The sequence below is a fragment of the Pinus tabuliformis genome, chromosome 2_2 (genome assembly GCF_031772625.1).
Source record: "Pinus tabuliformis cultivar Carrire ecotype Pingquan chromosome 2_2, CPIR1, whole genome shotgun sequence".
NCBI lineage: Eukaryota > Viridiplantae > Streptophyta > Pinopsida > Pinales > Pinaceae > Pinus > Pinus tabuliformis.
In genome coordinates, this window is record NC_142300.1 from 1,243,859,452 (window position 1) to 1,243,882,442 (window position 22,991).

Sequence of the window (22,991 nt, forward strand, 5' to 3'; positions counted from 1 at the left end):
ATGGCATACATATATTAGACCTATGTTATAAAAATTTTATAAACACACACTCCTTATCCTTTGGTAGGAACCTTGAGGAATCTATAGAAAATAATACACTATGGGTATCATGTCTTTGTGTCCTCTCAAATGCTTCATACCATATACACTTAAAAATACAACATTTAAAAGAGCGGTAATCCAAATCAATAATTTGTTGGATTTTCCCAACATATTGTAGATTCCCTTCAATAATATTCTTATCTTTTGAGCTTGCTCAACTGGATTGCTTTAAATCAACCATGATGCCACAATCAAAGGATCATATATTTACATCTACACTTTCTACACGATAATGTCAACCATATGCCCACATTGTAGGATATTTCCTCATTTTTAAAGACTATTTATTTCAGTGAAAACAAATATAATGATGAATATGAAAATAGTTAATTGTGTGAAAATTGTAAAGAAAGAACATTTTTTAAAATTGCAATTGTACCTTTCTTTCACATCCTCTGCACATGTTGATTTCATCGCCTTTTATTTTTGAATCTATACCTGCATATTCTATTTGATTTTGAATTTTTTTAGTAACCCATTGTAGTGTGCAATCTTTACCCCATTCCCCAAGCATATTAGTGGGAAGTGGAGTAATCCTTGGGTTCGATTTCGTAAATTGTCTCCTTGCTTCTAACACTTCAATCTTTTTATGATATAAATCAATCCATTTGTTCACATTCTATGTGGTACATAATGCACTTGTAAAATATAGCATTTTCATCTAAACCTATTACATGTCAACATGTTTATTTCAATCTCCAAATGTCATGTTGTATATTTGACAAATAAATTATAGAGTAAATTAATGATTGCAAGGAAAACAACCACATTGATCATGAATTTACTTACTAATTTCTACTTCAACACCATTAAATTGTTGTTTTTCTCCATCAATAATATCTAATTCTTGTTCCTCATCCTAGAAGTGTGGTGTGTAAAATACTTACTGAGGAATTCATATAGGAAGAAAAATGCTTCATTCAATACATACCTTCAACCATGCAACCCTTTGGATGTGCCTGTTATCAAACATATATTTTTAGAGTTTTCATATTATAACTCTCAAAGAAAAGTATCCACCTTATTGATATGAAACCCACCAATTCAATGTCATGAACTAGGTGTATAAGTAAATGGACTTGTAGGTCCATTAAACTTGTAGGAAGCTCCTTCTCAAATACACATACAATTTATGCAATTTTCTTCTTCCCTTTTGGCACTTCACATTTGTTGATCTCTTTGGAGGTCACCCACCTAATATAATAATAACAAATTAGTATGAACCTTTAGTCAAAAATTAAAAAGAAATATAATATATCTATGTCTCTCACACCTAAACATTTCATACCACATACCACACAAATGTTAACAATTGACTTATGGGATTTCTTAATTCAATGGTAAGTCATGAATCCATCCTAATTGCTAATGGCATGATATGCTATCAAACAAATTTCTCAAAGGTCATTAATAATTTTTCTCACACAACAACATATCAAAATATATTTTGTACTCAATCAATGTTACTCATAAAAGTTAAATGATGATAATACCTTCACGAAATCATGAAAATTATGTTTTTTAAATCATGTCAGATGCCCATCAACCGTAAAATCTTTTTCCATTGATGACCCACAGCCAGTAGGTATCCTCATTGAACGAATGAATTTTTTTAGTTGGTCTAGATCTTTTTTTTTTCAAAATACATGGAGTTTTTTCATATGTTTCATTTTCCTTGTTTGGCCACAAATTTCTTCTATCAAATTTGATACGTGGAAGAGCAACATCTCTCCTTGAATACAAGGTGTCCTATTATTTTCCTGATATATGTCAATATATAGAATCTGGGAAATTTTTGAAGATGTGCATAGGATCTAATAGGTGATTTATTAATAGATCCTTCCATTAAGGGAGCTCATAAAATATGGATTTCCTTTTCATTCCTTCTGGCATATTAACTACAAATTGTTATGGTTCTTCAATTGAATCTAGCTGATAAAAAAAATGCTCCTAAGATTTTGATTCAACATATTCATACTTCTTAAGCCAATAACCTAGACCGATAATCAAGGGAGGGCCTCTATTTTCAACTTTTCCATGAAATTGATTCTTCTAGTGATTTCTAAACTTATGGTCTGGTGGTAGAAAATCCATGTTATTTGCATAAATAAATTTATGTATATATTTAGAATAACACCCTTGAAATTGTTCTTCACATCTTGGACAAGCAAATATCCCCTTTGTTTTAAGCCCTACAATTCAATAAGTAATGTTAATAACATCAAAATAATAGTATAAATGTAAGTACGAAAGATGGGATGAAAATACATTATGAGTGTAAATATGTAAATATTTGATCTTACTAGAACAAACATCAAGTCCCGGTAAATCATGAATAGTCCAACATAACACACCATACAACATGAACGGCCTATTTGATGGAGGACATGATATGTCATGCATTCTTATGCCTTTCCATAACATTTGCATCTCATCAATAAAATGTGCAAGATAAATGTCCATTTTTTTACTTGATGTTTTCTTGGAACGATGAGAGTTAGCATAAGGTGATCCTTTCTAACACTCATCCATGGGGGAATATTGTATACATCAATTCGATTGGACAAACACTATAATTTGATCTCATGAAGGAGAATGAACAAACTCCATCAATTGCAAGACCAAACCTAGTGACTATGGGGTTCATATTTGAATTTTCTTGGCCATGTTTTCTCTATTTGTTCCATTTCTTTGGAGTCAGATTGAATTCACATGAATCCACCTTTACTCTTGTTCTTTTCATTCTATTCCATCAATTGTGCAAGTGAATTACAACGAAATAGTCATTGAAGTCTAGGTATAATTGGCATGTGATGTAAAACCTTATTTGGAACCGTAGGGCCTTGTACATCTGTACGATAACATTCTACCTTGTCTTCATATTCATTTTTGTATAAAATGTAAGTATTTTTACATGAATTAATTACTTATATTCAACCCCCAACTCAACCAACAACTGATGTGCTCCTCTGCAAGTTGATGGCAACACATTCTCATTAGGGAATAATTTAATTTTTAGTGCCCTGTAAGATTGCCGAAGATTAAATCAATTGAAATTTTGACTTATGATGAACATGTTTGATATGTGAATCTATAATAGGACTATTTATATACAATATATGTCTTTAAAATCCCATTAAATAAATATAAACGAAGTCGATGATTTTTTACAAATTATGTACACCCATTGATAATGCAAAGTAAGAAATAGATTTCAACTCACTTCAATGGAGTAGTGAATCCTTTGTCTCACCAACCAAATAGTGACTTGATTTCTAATAATATTAATGTGCATGAAATTTTTGAGGTTCTACTTGTACCTGATCTGAACACGGGTGTCTTAGCTTCTTGCTTGATTGAGTCTTTCAGATTGTTATCATCAAGATTACATTGGTGGTAATTGCCCCTGCTATCATTATTATCATTGACATCCATATGAATGTTAACGTCATCATTGTTTCCACCCCCAAAGAAACTTGTAAGCATTTCATTCAATCCTTCTTCATGCATAGCATTTTCACTATGACCACCACCATTAAAGCTAGGTGGCATGTCATCAATGTATGCTAATCTCATCATCTCATCAACTCTTCAAATTTCTCAGTTGGTAGTGTTCTCTTCAATCTTGCTCTTCTTTCCCTGGTATGGTTTAAAGGATGGTTTGGATCATCCCGTCCAAATATTAATAACCTAATTTGACCTTGGGTATTAGTAGGTGTATCATCAATATCTTCTAGCTATCAACAAACTAAAGCATTATTTGATTTTAGGCAACAATTGGATAAATCATGAATGTATCAATTTCAAAGAAATATAATGAAATATGTCCTAACAAATGAAAATATCATACATACATACATACATACATACATACATACATACATATATATATATATATATATATAGATAGATAGATAGATAGATAGATAGATATCAATTGAATAATGGAACATCATTTTATAGACAATTTGTTCTATACAATAATTTAAAATAAAACTCAATTTTGACTCATCATCTCATCAACTCTTCAAATTTATCAGCTCGTAGTGTTATCTTCAATCTTGCTCTTCTTGCCTTGGTATGGTTTAAAGGATGGTTTGGATAATTCCATCCAAATCTTAATAACCCAGTTTGACCTTGGGTATTAGTAGGTGTATCATCAATATCTTCTAGCTATCAACAAACACAAGCATTATTTAATTTTAGACAACAAATGGATAAATCATGAATGTATCAATTTCAAAGAAACATAATTAAATATGCCCAAACAAATAAAAATATAAATCCAACATATACATACACATATACATATATATATATATATATATATATATATATATATCAATTGAATAATGGAACACCATTTTATAGAGAAGCATTTTTATAAAATAATTTAAAATAAAACTCAATTTTGACAACATAGTTTATAAAGTGTCAATCCACACTCATTGATTGTTCTCTCATTTTTCTACCCTAAATAACATCCTTAGGGAGACATTGTTCTTCCCTTTTCTTTCACACATGAGTGTGTTTTAAGAAGGGGTAATTAATCAATAACTCATCCCTAATTCTAAGGTCCATAGTAGCCTCAACCATTATCAATCTATCGACCTCTCTTTCCATATCTCCATATTTATCATGTATAACCTCAACAAACTAACAATTTGCTCTGATAGTAGGGTCCCTTCCCTTACTACTATTTATAACCTTGCAACATTTTTGTGTGTTTATTCACGTACATATATATACATAAGATGACCTATATTCATTTCTTTCCACTTTCGAATTGGAGACAATGCATATACATATTCAAATTTAGACCATATGTTGACATGCTAGGCTTACATTTTGCTATCCTTCTCCATTCAACACTGTAATATGAAGGACCATAATATAGCATTAGTCTCCTAGTGGTTTGTTGTGAATTGTTTCTATGTTTAGATCCCATATGGAACTTTTTGACAATAAAGAGGCTTAGATTCGCTCCATAAATATTGGAGAGTCATATCATGTAGTTGTATCCCTAAAACTAAAACACCTCATACACTCTAGGCATTTGTTGATCATTGGGCCAAGCACAATATATTCGACAATCAAATGTGTCGTTGTAAATTGATCTCAATCTCAAGGAAAATTCATCATCTCCATCACATTCATTCTCATAGGTTATGCAGTCCACCTTTCCCTTGTATTTAAGCAAATTATGCATCTTTAAACTTGTTCTTGTCATGTTACTTATTTTCATCAATTCCTCATCATCCGAGTTGGCACATCTGCACATATTTTTGTTAAATGTATCATTAGATAAATGATCATCGGAATCTAGGCTAGAAATTGGTGCTCCAGGAAACTTTAAACTGAGAACTTTATCCTGCAAGTAATCATTAAGAAAAAAATGAATTATTTAAATAATATAAAACAATGTTTAAAATAAGAATACTTATTATTTAAATCACATTAGAAAATTCCTTACCACAATTCCTATTTGATTCAAATCGATTGTAGGAGGCATGCTATCCACTAGAAGCTCATCATTTATGTAATGCCTTTGTACAATCCTCTATAATTCAGTAAATTAAATTTAAAATAAAACCTCTGCACCGAAGTCTTCAAGGTTTGACACTTGGTCTCTAATTGAGTCATCAAGTTCTTCTTCTGCAACACCTTCTTGATTTCCAAGATGGTTTCTGTTTTGTCCTGAATTTGAATCTGCTCCAATTCGACCCTGGTTTTTGAGTTAAGAACTTTGATCATGTCTGCAACCTCACTTGGTTTATCTTTGAGTAGCTGCTTCACTTAATCAATGGCTACCTGACATATGTTTATGAGTTCCTCCTACTCAAAATTGATATGAATGGAAAGCTATACTTCAGTCATGGCCTGACTGATATCTTCCCATATGCTTTCCTTGGCTTGGGCCAAGGTCTGAGCCATCAATGATTGACTCTAAAACTCTTAAATTCTTTTGTTCAACCTATGTGTTTTCTGCATTTCCTCAACATACAAAATATCATTCTTTATTTTCTGAGCTTCCAGATTCTGAAATTTCTTATGAAGCCTTTCATTCTCTTGCTTCTGGTGAGTGAGCTCCTATGAGAGTTTGTTCAAATTTCGTGTTGTCGATGATGATTCCCCTATTGTTCTGGACACTGTAATAGGAATAGCAGTGACGTGAGCCATAACTAACTAAGTCAATTTCTCTTTTTCCTTAAGCAATTTCTCAATCTGCTCCTCCATGGTTTTAATCTGTACATTCTGCTCAATTATCAGTTTGAGTATTTCTTCCTTGTGTTTCTCATTCTCTGTTATCTCCTTGGTCTGGGGTCTTCTGTAGAAGGTAGTTTCAATTGTTTTCTCAATAATTCAATGTCTATGTTCTTCTTCCTGATGATATCTTCAACAACTTTGACATCAGTAGGGTCATATCCAATTTTAATTACTAAGTCCTCCAATGAATTAACCCTGTTGTCTTTAGCTAAAGATGATATTTTCTCAATCTTCAACTATGACTGCACATTTGATAGAGCAGTTTTAAGCTTTGACAATGCCATAATAGTGTTGGTCATGGTTGAGAACAACATCTCACCAGACTGCCTATGCATGTCCATTTGATCAATTGGATGTATCTGATTTGCATCAAATGTAAATACAATTTTCTTATAATCAGAAGAACCTTTAGGAAAAGGGACTTGAGCCTACAGAAAGGCCATTTTCATTCTTCCCTTCTCACTGTCAAATGTTGTCAACAACTTGTGCTGTGATGTGGAAGTCTGCTTCCAAAACTATGCATAAACATTAGCTTTCAAAGCTTCATTCTTCTGCTTGATTTCAAGGAAGTTAGTGAAAACATTTGACTCCTCTATTTCACTTGCTCCTGTTGATTGAGTAATTTCTAGAAAATTTTGTGAAGTAGTAGAAGAAGAAGTAGTAATTACAAGTTCTTTTGTCCCAACAGAAATCTGTGAATCATCCAAATTGATGATGATAGACGCCTTCTCACCTTGAGTTGTAGTAGTATTTGTATTTCCCTTTGCTTCAATCCTTGATTTCTTCTAGTAATGGATGGATTCCTTCTCTTCAATCGCTGATGATGATGATCCTTCCCTAGGCCTCTTGTCATGTTTAGTTTGAGAAATATGAGTTTGAAGAGTAGAAGGAGTTAAAACCTGTTCTTTTGCTTCTCGAAGAGTATTCTCTTCCAGTTGTTCCTGATTTCTAAACTTCTCAATCTCTAGCCTAGGTGTATGATTATAAGGAGTGGTTTTGAGTTCCACACTTTAGTCTGAAATAATGCTGAAATGATCATAGGACCAGGTAAAGTTGGGTTGGAAACTGATCTATTTCAAAATAGCATCTGCCTCTAAACCAACTGATTTGGTGTTACAGATGAATGATCCAACCTGTGCATTTATCTTAAACTATGATCTCCTCTTCCCTAAAATGAAATGGAGCTCATCCATGTTCATCATTTGCCTAATATATTCTAGAGAAAATATTATCATTGGAACATATTTTTGCGAATTATATGGAGCCAACTCGCAACGATATACTCGAATCTTTGTGTAGTTTTGGTAAAGATACCAATCTCTTGTTCTGACTTGATCACTAAGATGTAGGATCCTTTTAATTTCTAAGTTAATCTTTGGTTCACTCTGACTGCTAAGGAGCTGTGAAACTGGGTGAACGAAATAGTCTATGAAATTAGAGAATCTGAACTCACTTGAGCTCTTTCTAATCAATGAAGTCCAGTGAATAACTGCTTGATTCTCTTGTTGATCATCTTGCTTGTGCAAAACTATAGGAAACCTGTCTCCCTGCTGAAGAATAAACATATGAAATAGAATAGAGGAGTATTTAAACACTCCTTCAGTAGTGAGGTTCATCAATTGCTCATGCATAGATTCATCCAAAAATTGACTGTAGTTATACATGAAGGCATGCTTATTTTCTTTAGAAAAGATAGACAGATAACCTAGGATAGCTTCATCTACCCATTGGTTTGATTGATAGCCTAACAAGCAAAAAATGAGGGAAATTATATGTTTGGTTGTTTCAGGGAACATAGATGCTGGGTAAGAAGGATTTTTCTTGGCATGCTCAGCATCTTCAGGGAGAAAGATCTCAAAGATTTGAGCTCTCTAATGGAAAGTGAGCTTGTGATATAGGTCAATTAGGGCTGCAGTGGAGAAAAAACTAAGGGAGTTACTGTCAGGTGTGGAGTACTAAAGAAGGTATGTTTTTGGTAATTATTTCAGCATCTTTTCGTTAGAACTTACAAACCTTTTTGCATCATGAACTCAGAAAACGATAAGGAATTGTAATCAAACATGTGAGATTAATATGCAAGATGAAAACACTGACAATTGTCATTTCCTTATGCAGGAAGGAGGAAAAACGAGAATTTTCCGTTCCAAAGGAAAGGACAAGGACGGGTTAACCGTTGTCCCTTTGACGGGAGACCGTATGCAAACAAGGCAAAGAAAATCAAAGCGAATCAGCCCTGGAAAGGAAGTGGAGATATCAGCTCGGCACAGGAAAGGAAAGAGATGACTGAGGACTAACGGTTCGGCGAATTCCTCAGGATCCTTGATCCCGAGGGATCGTTGTTTTATCTATTTATGCACTTAGATATCTCCGCCTTCACCCTTATAAAAGGGGCAACACTGTTAGCTCGAGAGAGTTGGTTATGTTTTTATGTAATTTCCTTTAAGATAAAAACTTTGATCATCGAGTCTCGTTAAGAACTGATCTATTGTAATTTCGCTTTATGCATTAATACAAACTTGGTTACTATTTCATCTCTGAGTCTGGAATAACTTCAAGCGGTGTACCCCTGGAGGCTAAGGGCCCGGCTCTGGAGGACACTTGCTCCTGTATTATTACATTTGATTTATGTGTGGTTTGCTTATTAGCGTGATTTGGTAATCTGATGTGTTTTGTAGTTTACATCACATGCTCTGTTATGTTTACTTTACTGAGACAAAACTATTACATTGACTCTGCAACGTATCACTGTTCTTCTAAGTGTTGATATAATACTGTCAGTCTTTACAGAAGATTGTTGTTGTTCAATTACAGAGCCTCTGTTCCGTGCACTTATTCATTGGTATTACAGAATTCATCTTAGTGATTATGTTCTTTGCGATTTTGGATCTATAGACATTTTTGTTCCATTCTGAAATGCAGTCGTAATCTTTTATAACTAAGAGTGATAAATGGTTTACTGAGATCAGGTTACTATCAAGGTGTGTCGTGTGCATATATGGTTTTGAAGTACTGTTCTATAATTTATCATTAATCAGTGTTGTTCCATTTTGGTGTGTTGTTCAATTCGTCCTTAAGAGTGAAGGATTGTCATTCAATTCCTGTAGATCACGATTCGTGCATTTGATCTTGTAGACTAAGGTGTTACTGCTGGCTAGACTTAGTTGCTGTTATAGTTCCCTTTTTGCTATTCTATTTCAGATTTGCTGTTCTATTTCAGGTTTGTTGTTCCATTTCAGATTTTCCATTCCATTTTTTATTTCGCTGTTCCATTTCTTACTTGCCGTTCTATTTCCTGTTCTTTGTTATTTTGGTGTGAAGAATGATCCAGGGTTGTAGTGAGCACTAACATTTACTACCTGGCTCCCAGATCCACGATCTTTTCTCTGATTTACCTTCGTTCCATCAGTTTACAAAGTGACAAGTTACTGCTACTGAACCCTTGACTGATAACTTGCTTATTTTTCTGAATGAGTAGTTTAATCTTTTGAAGTAGTTTATTGTAAACAAGCATCCGTTTACTCTTGTATTTTTTAACACTGTACTACTAGCATTACTCTGACAAATGATAGCCTCAGACTGAGACACTTTGTGAAATAACAAAACGTTCCTGGATTGACAACTAATGTGAGGTAATTAGAGGTGAAAGAGACCCTTTTTATAGCTCCACATTTTGGTGCCATTGCCGGGGAAAGAGTGTAGCCATTTGTTCTTTTTTCAGAGTAGTGTACAAACCTGTTAGGGAAGAATTGGGTTTTGAAAACGGAAGGTAAGAACCTACGTGTGGAGCATGTAACATCCCTGCTCCCCTGCCCGCTTTCCTACAGATTTGCTATTGTTTTGTTTGGGTAGAATCCAGTGGTTGATTGGTGTGCATGACTAAGTAGAAAAAGTCGGAAAAGAATTCCAAACCTCTACCCAAGCCAGAAAAAGCTAAGGGGCCGGTGACCCTTGGCCGATCAACCTTCATAGACGAAATCATTAAGAAAGCAGAATCTCAGCCTTCAGTAGGACCCAGAAAAGTTATTTCTAGACAGCCTACTAGTTCCCTTCAGGCCACAGGATCACCATCTGTAGCCTTTTATAAGGTGCATAGTCAAACTGAAGAGCAGGACTTTCAAGAAATTGAAAATTCTACTCCAGAACTATTGCAAGAAGGGAATTTCAGCAATCTTTGTGAAAGAGAAGGAGAAAGAGGGGAAACTGAGGAACCAAGGTCTCCTATTGGAACAACTAAGCCATTAGCCCATACAAGGGAAGTGCTGCAAAAATCATTGTTGAAGAAACTCAATCTCCTCAGACATTAGGCACTCTCATTATCCCAGACAGAGGAAGTGTTATTAAAACCAGTCCTGTTAAAGCCATTCCTTCTCAACCTATGAATACCCTCCTAAATATCCCAGAAGGCTATTGGCATATATTCGACCAAATGGCTCAAAACCAGCTAAACACCCAACCCTCTACATTGCAATACCCCATAGTGGATACTGCAGCAAATGCGCCCATGAAAGCAATCCCTCTTCAACATATCCCTACATTCCACGGTCTTACATCAGAAGATCCGGATGCATTTTTATTTGAGTTCGATGTGCTGTGTAGGAGATATGATTACACCACCGACCCCCAGAAACTAAAATTATTTCCCTCTACATTAAAAGGGGTTGCCTTAAGATGGTTTATGGGATTAGGTGGCGGGGTTATAAATAATTGGGATCAAATGAAAGAATCTTTTCTAAAGAAATATCAGGACTATTGCAGGTCTAGACAACTGAAGGATGAAATATTTCAGATGGTAGCTAGACCAAATGAAACATTAGAGGAGTATGTGGAACATTTTCAGTATAATCTTCAAAGATCTCCTTATGCATCACTACCTTTACCTGATAATGTGTTAAAAACAACATTAATTAGGGGCATGAAGGAAAAATGGATCAAAACATTAAATATTATGGGAAAAGGAGATATTTATCAGGAAAATTTTGCTAACATTATTGACCTATGTATCAAGAGTTCGAGAGGCAGCACAAGATTGAAACCGACAGAACATGATCGATTTGTAAGAGATAATAAAATTTTGACAGAAGGAGTAACACGTGCAGAAATTGGAAATCTATTGGAAAATTTTAAAACTGATATACTAGGGATGGTAACTACACAACTTGATGTTATGCAGGCCAAGCAGAAGCAAATGGAGGCATAACAGAATTTGGCAATCTTCTGTCCCCGATGCGGGAAGAAACATAGCCATAAGGAGTGTCCACTAGATGCAGTCCGAACATGCGCCATTTGCACAAAAGATCACCTTACGGAACACTGTCCCTCACTTCCCGGATTAAAAGCAGTATATAAGGAAGCAAAAGAAGAGCCAGAATCGGTATATTTCCTCAACCAGCGCCGTCAGTGGCAGCCGCGACAATCTGGTATGTTTTCGGACCTGACCTCTTCTTATTAGTCTCCGCAGTATAATTCTCAACAATATAATATGTGGCAAAGTCAATCCCAACCCCCGCCCCCAAATTGGTCACCTTAGTCGTTTCCTTCATCAACCCCGTGGCTGAATCAAGTAAGCCCATCTGGTTGGCTGAATTTTCCCTATACTCCACCATATTTGCAAAGTAACGCATACCCACCACAATGGACTCCGCCTACTTCACAAAGTTCAGACTGGCAGACAAACTGGCAAAGACCGATGCATCAGCTAGTAGGAACCATGCCGCTCCCTCAGCCTACACTGCCAGCCCTACAACAAAATCTCCAGTCTAATCTAAGACCGCAACTCCCAGCGCAACCCAACCCCAATCCAAATAACAGACCGGTCCAATATGTCCAAATAATAGAAACATCAGAAATAGGAGCTGATTTGAGGGAGTGTAATGATCTTCAGTTAAGATCTGGGCGTATTACTGAAACCGAGGGAGAAAGGATAGCCCATGTTGAAAATTAGTTACCCAGAGAAAATCTGTCACAAGAAGAGGATGTAAACAAACAACAAACTCATAACCAAACAACCACATCCTCTCCCCCATTCCCAGAACGATTAATCATACCTCGACCTACACAATATCCTGATTTTGACATTCTGGGAGAATTACAAAATTTGTACATAAAAATTCCATTCCTCCAAGCCATTCAAGACATTTCGATATATGCAAAGACTATCAAAGAATTGTGTGTAAAGAAACCAAGGAGGAATGCATCAAAAAATCCAAGAGTTCAAGTAGTTGGCACTCTATCTGACTTATTATCAAGAAAAGAAACGCCTATTAAATACGAAGACCCAGGAAATCCAATAGTCATCGTACAAATTTATGGTCAAACCTTCCCTAATGCCTTAGTTGATCTAGGAGTTGCAATCAACATCTTAACAACTACTACTTGCCAAAAGCTAGGAATTACATTTGTAGAACCCACCTCTACCATGTTAGAGCTGGCTGACTAATCTGTGGTTAGGCCATAGGGCACGCTACATGATGTCATGGTATCTGTTGACTCTTGGGAATATCTGACTGATTTTCTGGTAATAAATCCAAAAGCCGACTTGATGGACACCCATTAATTTTAGGTAGACCTTGGCTTGCAACTGCCGATGCCTATATTGCCTACCGACAAGGCAATATGACCATAACAAGGGGAGCGAATATCAATAACTTAGCCTTATATCCTCCAGCACAGCCAAGTGTCACAATGATCAAAACTAATAAGCACCCTGTATCATACCTTACTGACAACATTAGATCTCCATTAACTATACAAGAGGCACTTGATTTTAAAGATTAGACATAGGACGATGCCATTAATAAAATTTATTAGTCAAACTAAATCCAGATCTCGCACACAGTGTCACATGATAGAGGCAGCATTCAATAACGAATTAGAAGAAGATCCTCTTAAAGATACACATGATCAAACGATACCTGTTACCTCTGTTGCAAATAGTAAAATTGTGGAACTTGAACCGGGAAAAACCTTAAACATTAATTCCAACCTCACCTCTGAACAAGAAACGAAGCTCATCCATCTGTTGAGGAAATATAAAGAAGCATTTGCATGGGACTATCCTGATATGAAAGGAATCGACCCTCAATTATGTACCCACCACATTTACATAGAAAAAGATGCAAGACTTGTTCGCCAGCCTCAGAGGAGACTTAATCCTCATCTAAAAGATGTGGTAAAAGCTGAACTTCAAAAACGTTTAGATTTCAACTTCATCTATCCTATCTTCGATAGTAAATGGGTCTCTTCGCTTGTGGTGGTACCAAAAAAGAATGGGAAATGGAAAATTTGTGTGGCTACAGAGAACTAAATAAAGCAACACAAAAAGACCACTTCCCTCTCCCATTCATCGACCAAGTATTAGACACTTTGGCAGGAAAGAAATTATTTTCTTTCCTGGATGGCTTCAGTGGATACAATCAGATCCAAATTTCCCCTGAAGACCAAGACAAAACCACTTTTACTTGTCCTTGGGGAACATTTCCCTACAGAGTTCTACCTTTTGGCTTATGCAATGCTCCTGCCACATTCCAAAGGGCTATCCTCAGCATTTTTGCAGATTTAATAAATGAAGGACTTGAAGTATAAATGGATGACTTTACACCGTATGGAGACAATTTTGATCCAACATTGGATACACTAGAAAAAGTCCTACAACGCTGCATTGCTACCAGGCTTTGTTTAAGCCATGAAAAATTCTATATGTTGATGACTGAAGGACTCATTCTCAGACACTATATTTCAACAGCTGGCATTCAGGTAGACCCAGCCAAAATCCAAATAATTTTGCTTATTCCCACCCCTACCACTCAAACGGAGGTACGCAGTTTTCTTGGATTTTCTGGTTATTACAGAAGGTTTATAGAACATTTTTCACATATTGTTGCACCTCTGTACGCACTAACTGGTAACATTGATTTTCTTTGGACAGAAAAATGTGAATGTGCTTTTCAGGATCTAAAGAAGCTTGTGTCCACAGCCCTAGTCCTTCGAGAACCAAATTGGGATTTTCCATTTCAGATATCATCTGATGCCTCAGATATAGCTATTGGAGCAGTCCTTGGGCAAGAAGAGGATAAAAAACCATATGCAATTTATTATATTAACAAAAATTTATCCCCTGCTGAATTAAATTATACTGTTACTGAGAAAGAATTTTTAGCTGTAATACATGCTGTCAATAAATTTAGACATTACATTACTGGATACCTTGTTATCATGTATACAGATCATTCTGCCATCAAATATTTAGCAAACAAGCCTATCACAAATGGCAGAATAACTAGATGGTTAATTTTATTGCAGGAATTTGATATTACAATCAAGGATCGACCTGGAAAAGAAAATCCTGTAGCTGATTTTCTCTCAAGAATGCCCAAGCCAATCGATGCAGCAGTAGTTGAAGATCAATTTCCGGACGAGCATCTGTTTGCTGTTTCTGTTCAAACACCCTGGTATGCTGATGTTTCCAATTACCTAGCAGTAGGTAAACTATCGAAACATCTAACCCCTAATGAGCGAAAACAGATTGTTCAGGAGAGTGCTCAATTCTTGTGGGTTGGAGGCTACCTGTTTCACACAGGGGCAGACAATCATATCAGAAGATGCGTTCGAGAAGATGAAATCTTTGACATTTTAAAAGCCTGCCATGATGGACCATGTGGCGGACATTTCATCGATCATAGAACTGGACATAAGGTCCTGCAAACAGGGTACTATTGGCCTACAATTTTCAAAGATGCAAAGAAATTCGTCCAAGCTTGTGATAGTTGCCAGAGAGCAGGACGCCCTCATCAGTCCGATGAGATGCCCTTGAACCCATAGTTAGTCATTGAACCATTCGAATGATGGGCCCTTGATTTTGTCGGACCAATTAACCCACCCTCAAATCAGAAAACATATATCTTGGTGGCAACAGAATATGTCACAAAATGGGTTGAGGCAGAGGTGTTGCCGAGAGCTACAGAAGATTCTATCATACAGTTCTTGTTCCATATATTTGTGCGTTATGGCCTTCCAAGAGATATAATTACAGACGGTGGACCACAGTTTGTTGGGAACAAAATACCTGCAACATTAAAAAACTATCATGTCCAGAACAAAATCACTACTCCATACCACCCATAGGCAAATGGTCAGGTAGAAAGCAACAATAAAATAATAAAAGCAATCCTAACAAAAACAATCGCGTCACATAGACGTGATTGGGCTACCAGACTACCAGAGGCACTGTGGGCTTACAGAACAACATGGAGAAGTACCACTGGTTACTCACCTTATCAATTAGTGTTTGGCAAGCAACCCATTTTTCCCATAGAATTCGAAATCCAAACACTGCGAACAACACAGGAAGTTGGCTTAGATTTAACGGAGGCACAGATTAATCGATTGCAACAGATCAATGAGCTCGATGAAATCAGGCTCTCTGCACTCCAAAATATTGCACTTATCCAACAACAGCGAGCTAAATGGCATGATGCTCTCATTAAAAATAAAGTCTTCCACGAAGGAGACTAGGCACTTTTGTACGATTCCAGGTTTCAGGACTTTCCCGGGAAACTCCAGACTCGTTGGTTGGGACCATACGAAATCCAGAAGGTACATGACAATGGTACTCTTGCTCTAATCACTATTAACGATTCTGGATATGCCTTCAAGGCAAATGGCCACCGAGTTCGCCTTTATTGCAAACCACTGACTTGGGAGTCCTTCTGCCAGCAGCTACGCCAAGACTCTGATATGGAAATTTTGGGGGAGGGAGAGAAGTCTTCCTCACCTGAGATTCATTAAGTAATTTATCTCTTTTCACAGTTTTGTACATATTTTTGAATCAAATGCTTTGTCGTTACTTTTCGAACTAGCAACGATGTTATCATTTTTGTTGTTCCTTTTCTCAAAGGGACAACATTTTTCGTTCTTCTGTTCTTTTTTCAAAAGAACAGCACCTGTTGGATCGACCATCATTTTTCTTTAAACTTGTTCTTTTTCTTTACTTTTTCTTTCTGTTGTTCCTTTAGAATTTTCGATTTTTTCTGTTCCTTTTCCAAAGGAACAACACTTTTGCTTTTTGTTGTTCTGTTGGGTCCCTATAATACTAGTGATTACCCCATTACTATTGTATTTATACCCCTTATTAATATTGTTGTGCCCCTATTTCCCCCATATTGTTATTATTGTGCCCCATAGAATCCCTCTATTGTTATTTTTGTGGCTTTATATTATTATTGTTAGGTCGGCTGGATTATATTGTGACTCCTTAGACTCCTATATATAGAAAGGAGGTTTTGTCATTTGAATCATCCAAGAATTGTTCATTTATTTAATGTAAAGGTGGTTGCCCCCTCGAAGAGGCTGAATTCTAAGGCGTTGATCTATCTTTTCTTGAGCTGGTTTCATAACATTTGGTATCAGAGCTTTGGATTCTAAGGTTTCGCTGCTCCAAACAGGTCATCGTGGAATTTTCGCTATAACGTTTTTTCTATGACGTTTCAGAAGTCGCAAAAAAAACCCATTTGAGAAGAAATCGCGTTGAACCTTGGGTTCAAATTTCAGATCTTTTCGCGCGATATTGGCGGAGATATGCTCTGAGGAAGTTGGTCTTTTTGCAGACTCCTGAATTACATTCAAAACATGTGACCTAGGGAAAATCGTCATAACTTTCTCTCTGGGTATCGGATTGAAATTTTGTAAGAAGGTACAGAAAGAAGATGGACTGTAGTTTCTTTTATGCATGTTTCAAATCCAAAAGTTGAAACAATGACTCGTGGCACGTCGTACAAGTTCACTCTACTGAACTAGTCTATAAGCAAGTCAATGTGGGAGATTTCACATAACTCTTCATTGGAGAATCCAATTTGGGTGAGACTTGTGGCATTGGAAAGAGGACATAGAGGGCTACTAGAGCTCAAAAATTCAGAACTAGATGCTTGGAAAGTACAGAGATACATCAGAGGCAATATCAAGCTCCTACAAAGTGAAAAAAGGTGTGTAGATTTTCTTAAATTTTTGCTTAAGCTTGGTTTGAAAATTTATTTTGAAGGATTTCAAAGGGCATAGTAGAGCATTATTATCGGTAACTGATGCCCCGAGGAAAGAAAATGCAAACACCTAGTAAGAAACCTGAAAGCTCTAGCATGACTCATGAAGAAGAGGAAGAAATGCAACATGATATATCAAAATTACAAGACCAAGTGCAACAACTGTCCCTTGCACAAAAAGGAACAGAATCTAAGATGGATGGTTTAAAGAAAGATGTAGAAGCTAAGATGGATGGTTTAAAGAAAGTTGTAGAAGCTAAGATGGATTGTTTAAAGAAAGGCGTAGAAGCTAAGATGGATGGCATGGAAGCTAATGTGAATGGCATGGACGCTAAAATTGATGGCATGGATGATAAGATGGAAGAATTGAAGATAAATATGAGTAAGTTGCTACAAGAAATTGTCACTAAGGGTGAAAGGGTACTAAAGGAAACTCATGATGAGAACAAAAGAAATGTTAATCATGATTCTATATACTCTAATGTTGGATCGAAGACTCACCATGTTCCAAAAATCGATATGAGGAAGTTTGATGGCAAGGATCCCGCCACATGGATATTACAGATGGAGCAATTCTTCGATCTCAATAATGTGCAAAACACACAAAAGGTACGTATGGAAACTTTATATTTGGAACCAAATCAGTTTGTATGGTATCAGTGGCTTTGCTCTCGTAAACAATTTATCACTTGGGCAATTTTTACAGAAGAATTGATAGCACATTATGAGGATACAAAAAGCAACACTTTTTTTAGCCAACTGATAAGTCTCAAACAAAAGGGTTCAATAATGGAGCACATTGAGGAGTTCCAAAAATTGAACATAAGGGTAAAAGATATTCCAGAGGAGCATAGGATTGATGTGTTCATAGAGTCTTTAAAGGATAATATCCAACATGATGTTCGCCTTTGGGAATTGGATTCATTAGAGAAGGCATTCGGGTTAGCAAGAAAAATGGAAAGCAAAATTATGGCAACCAGGAAGCATACCACTCACAACTATAAAGATGGAAGTGTTGTTGCCCCTAGTCTTCCACAACCTATAAGGTTGACACCACAACAATTGAAAGAAAAAAGAGAAAAATGGCTTTGTTACAGTTGTGATAGCGAGTACACTAAAGGTCATAAGTGTGCTGAGAAGAAATTATTCTACATAGGTTGTGAAGAGGAAGAAGAAAAGGAGCAAGAAAAATAAAAAGAAGAGGATATACTCCAGGAACAAAGTCTAGATGGAGAACAAATAAATCCGACCATATCTTGTAATGCATTGGCAGGAATTACCACTCCTCAAACCATCAAGATACAATGACAAATCAAGAAGAAAAAGGTAATAGTATTGATTGATTCAGGAAGCACCCACAATTTTATTCATTGTAAGGTAGCAAAAGAATTGAATTGCTTCCTATATCCAACACCAGAGTGTCAAGTGATGATTGCAAATGGAGGAACAATAAGTTGCTCTGGAAAGTGCCATGATATCAAGCTATCCATGGGAGAATATGTATTGACTAGCCCAATGCTTTCCATTCCAATGGGAGGTGCTGATGTTGTACTAGGAGTCCAATGGCTACAATCCTTGGGTACAATAGCTTTTAATTTTCAAGAATTTTTCATCAAATTTTCTACGGAAGGAAAGGAATTTGAATTAAGGGGTATTACAGGGAAACCAGGAAAGATAATCAGCTCTAATGGTATGACAAAGCTTCTGAAAAAGGAGCAAAGAGATGTAATTGCACAATTATGTTCACTAGATGTTTCCACATTGGAATCATCTATTTCTCCAGATCTCCAAAAAGTCCTAGACAATCATTCCAAGGTATTTGAGACTCCCAAAGGTCTCCCACCTATGTGTGATCATGATCATGCTATTCATCTGATTCCAGGAAGTGTTCCTCCAAACATCAGGCCGTACAGATATCCCTATGTCCAAAAGAGTGAAATTGAACGTATGGTTGCAGAAATGCTAGAGGCTGGTAAAATTCAACCGAGTCAAAGTTCTTTCTCTGCTCCAGTAGTATTGGTGCACAAGAAGGATGGATCATGGCGCATGTGTTCGGATTATAGGGAGCTCAACAAGCTCACTATTAAATATAAGTTCCCCATTCCTGTCATTGATGAATTACTGGATGAATTACATGGATCAATTTACTTCACCAAGTTGGATCTTTGTTTAGGATATCATCAAATTAGAATGAAGACTGAAGACATTCCGAAAACAACATTTAGAACTCATGAGGGTCATTATGAATTTTTGGTCATGCCTTTTGGCCTTACCAATGCACCTTCAACATTTCAAGGTTTGATGAATTCAATTTTCAAACCATTCCTTAGAAAATTTGTGTTAGTATTTTTTGATGATATACTAATCTACAACAAGTCTTGGAAGGATAATGTTGAACATGTTGACAAGGTACTACAACTATTGGAGGAGAAACAATTATATGCAAAAAGATCCAAATGTTTTTTTGGAGTCCAGGAGGTGGAATATCTGGGTCATATTGTATCTCATGAAGGAGTTAAGGTAGACCCTAGCAAAATTAAAGCCATTAAGGAATGGAAAATCCCCACATCCATAAAGCATCTGCGAGGATTTCTCGGGTTGACAGGGTATTATCGCAAGTTTGTTAAGAATTATGGGAGAATAGTAGCACCTCTAACAACATTATTGAAGAAAGATGCATTTTCATGGACTCCGGAAGCAACAAAGGCCTTTGAACATCTTAAAGAGGCAATGTGCCAAGCACCGGTCTTAGCTACACCGGACTTCACAAAAACCTTTATTGTGGAATGTGATGCTTCAGGAAATGGAATTGGTGTTGTTCTAATGCAAGATGAAAGACCTATTGTTTTTGAAAGTCGTCCAATCAAGGGAAAGTTTTTAAGCAAAGCTATTTATGAGAAGAAAATGTTGACAATACTCCATGCACTTAAGAAATGGCGACCCTACCTAATGGGAAGACACTTCAAGGTAAAAACGGATCATGATAGCCTTAAATACTTTTTAGAACAAAGATTATCCTCTGAAGAGCAACAAAAGTGGGTCACAAAGATGTTGGTTATGACTTTGAAATCATCTACAAAAAAGGGAAGCAAAATGTGGTGGCAGATGCACTCTCAAGAAAGGATGAGGATGTGGAAGCATTGTTGTGCGCCATTTCTATTATCCAACCAGATTGGATAAACGAAGCAAGGGAGGAATGGAAGAATGACGAAGAAGTGTGGGCACTTATTCGAAAGTTACAACAAGATTCCAATACGTCTGATACATTTAGCTGGAAAAATGATTCATTATGGTACAAAGATCGCTTATACCTCTGTAAGAATTCCCAGCTAAAACAAAAGATTTTTATGGAATTGCACACTTCTCCCTTAGGAGGGCACTCAGGATTTTTAAAAACTTACCACAGGGTTAAGAAGGAATTTTTTTGGGATGGCCTTAAATCAGATATTCAAAAGTTTGTGGCAGAATGTTTGGTTTGCCAACAAAATAAGGTTGAAACAATTAAGACACCGGGTCTATTACAACCTTTATCCATTCCAAGCCAACGTTGGGAGGAGGTTTCAATGGATTTTATCACAGGTTTACCCAAGTCTGAGGGAAAGAGTTTCATCATGGTGGTAGTTGACAGAATTACCAAGTATGCATACTTTTGTGCATTATCACATCCATTTAAAGCCAGTACAGTTTCTACTGCATTTATGGAAACAATTCAAAAGCTACATGGAAACCCAAAGATTATTGTAAGTGACAGAGATCCCATTTTCACTGGAAATTTTTGGACAGAATTATTTTCTTGTCTTGGTACTCAGTTAGCTCATAGCTCATCTTATCATCCTCAATCTGATGGGCAAACTGAGATAGTAAACAAATATTTGGAAGGATATCTTCGTTGCTTTGTATCTGATAAACAGACACAATGGGTCAAATGGTTGCCTCTGGTTGAATGGTGGTATAACACTTCCTTCCATACAGCAACAAAAATGACCCCATTTATGGCACTTTATGGGTATCAACCACCATCCATCACATCATATTTAAGAGAAAATTATAAGGTTCAGGCAGTGGAACATCACATCAAACATCAACAACAAGTCCTCCAACTCTTAAAGGATAACCTCGTGTTGGCACAGAATAGAATGAAACAACAGGCAAATCAACATCGCAGTGAAAGAAGTTTTGACGTAGGTGATTGGGTATTCCTACGGCTACAACCATATAAGCAAATGTCCCTCAAGCAAGCTAAGAAGGATAATAAATTATCACCAAAGTATTATGTTCCGTACAAGGTGTTGCAAAAGATTGGTACTATGGCATACAAATTGGAGCTTCCTGCAGCTTCTTGATTGCACCCAGTTTTCCATGTTTCATGTTTAAAGAAGGTTATAGGCGACAAGCTCCCAGTTCAAACAATATTGCCAGAACTTGACGAGGAAAGAAAAATTATATTGGAACCGGAAGCAGTCACAGAAACAAGAACTCGACAGCTACGAAATCGATCAATTTCAGAGTATCTTATCAAGTGGAAAAACTTATCCGCTGAAGATTCCACATGGGAGGATGAGAATTTTATGCAGAAGTATCCAGAACTACTCAAGTGTTGAGGACAACACTTTTTTTGAAGGAGAGGGGCATGTTGGGTCCCTATAATACTAGTGATTACCCCATTACTATTGTAGTTATACCCCTTATTAATATTGTTGTGCCCCTATTGCCCCCATATTGTTATTATTGTGCCCCATAGAATCCCTCTATTGTTATTTTTGTGGCTTTATATTATTATTGTTAGGTCGGCTGGATTATATTGTGACTCCTTAGACTCCTATATATAGAAAGGAGGTTTTGTCATTTGAATCATCCAAGAATTGTTCATTTATGTAATGTAAAGGAGGTTGCCCCCTCGAAGAGGCTGAATTCTAAGGCGTTGATTTATCTTTTCTTGAGCTGGTTTCATAACATGTTCCTTTTCCAAAATGAACGGCATTTGTGTGCCTTGTTGTTCCTTTTCCAAAGGAACAACATTTTCGATTTTGTTGTTCTTTTTCCAAAGGAACGACACTTGGATGTCTTGCTATTCCTTTTCCAAAGGAACATCATTTTTTATTTTTGTTGTTCCTTTGGAAAAGGAACGGCATTTGTGTGTTTCGCTGTTCCTTTTCCAAAGGAACAACGGTTTTGATTTTTGCTGTTCCTTTTCCAAAGGAACGGCACTTGTGCGTCTAGTTGTTCCTTTTCCGAATGAACAACATTTTCGATTTTTGTTGTTCCTTTTCCGAAGGAACAGCATTTGTGTGTTTTGCTGTTCCTTTTCCAAAGGAACAATGTTTCTGATCTTTGTTGTTCCTTTTTCTAAAAGGAACACCACTTGTATTCTTTTGCTCTTCCTCTTTGAAGCAGCAACATCCTCGTATTCCTTTTACTTATGCTTGTTCCCCTTGCTGTTTTAAATTAAGGATGCTTATTGTTCCTATTCTTTCAAGTCTTTTGGAATACAGCTATGCACTTATGCAATGGATACAAAATCACAACATACTGAAATCAGGTGAATTATAAAATCGTTATTTTTATAAGAAATTGCTCTGAATTGGTAAAAGG

General features: G+C 36.4%; 1 long non-coding RNA gene across 1 annotated transcript in view; it reads right to left on the reverse strand.

Moving 5' to 3' along the window:
• Positions 1 to 1,058: 1,058 nt before the first annotated feature.
• Positions 1,059 to 22,991, reverse strand: part of LOC149198002 (uncharacterized) — a 32,932-nt gene continuing 10,999 nt past the window's right edge. Inside the window, exon 2 of the long non-coding RNA XR_016254249.1 lies at positions 1,059 to 1,296. This is a non-coding gene — a long non-coding RNA (uncharacterized LOC149198002). The remainder of the gene's footprint in view (positions 1,297 to 22,991) is intronic.